Consider the following 614-nt stretch of genomic DNA (forward strand, 5'->3'; position numbering starts at 1 on the left):
GGGTCAAGCCCCGAAACGCCTCCCCAGTGGTATGTTCTTAATATGCGGGGACAGCGCGTGGAATGGGGTTCCCACCAGCCCACATGGGGGGACCATGCTACTTAGGGAAACTCACCCTGTTCCACCCAAACCTTCATCAACTCTTAAAAATCACCCACTGCACTGAAACCAGGGTGCGGCATTCAGTCCATGAACTCAAATGTGAAAGGACTGAAGAGCCCGGCTTTTGGAGTCATAGTACAATTTGGCTAGCATCTATGTTTGTACCTGGTGCTTCAGCAGCTAGAGTGCACTCAACATTACACAAACTTGCTTGCTGGGCGAGGGACGAGCTAAACATAACTTCGCAGATGCTTGATGAGCTAAGCACAGATGTTACTAGTGTTAGGCATGTGGTATTACAAAATCAGACAGCCATTGATTTTCTATTAGCCCACGGCCACGGCTGTGAAGAGTTCCAGGGTATGTGCTGTATGAATCTTTCTGACCACTCTGTCTCAATTCACAAGCACCTATCTGACCTCCAGAGGGGCCTGCACAACATTCGGGAGACAGACGACCCTATTGGAGATTGGCTTAAGAGTCTGGGTATCACCGGATGGCTGCGTACCTTG

The sequence above is a fragment of the Corvus brachyrhynchos genome, unplaced genomic scaffold (genome assembly GCF_000691975.1).
Source record: "Corvus brachyrhynchos isolate BGI_N302 unplaced genomic scaffold, ASM69197v1 scaffold484, whole genome shotgun sequence".
Taxonomy (NCBI): Eukaryota; Metazoa; Chordata; class Aves; order Passeriformes; family Corvidae; genus Corvus; species Corvus brachyrhynchos.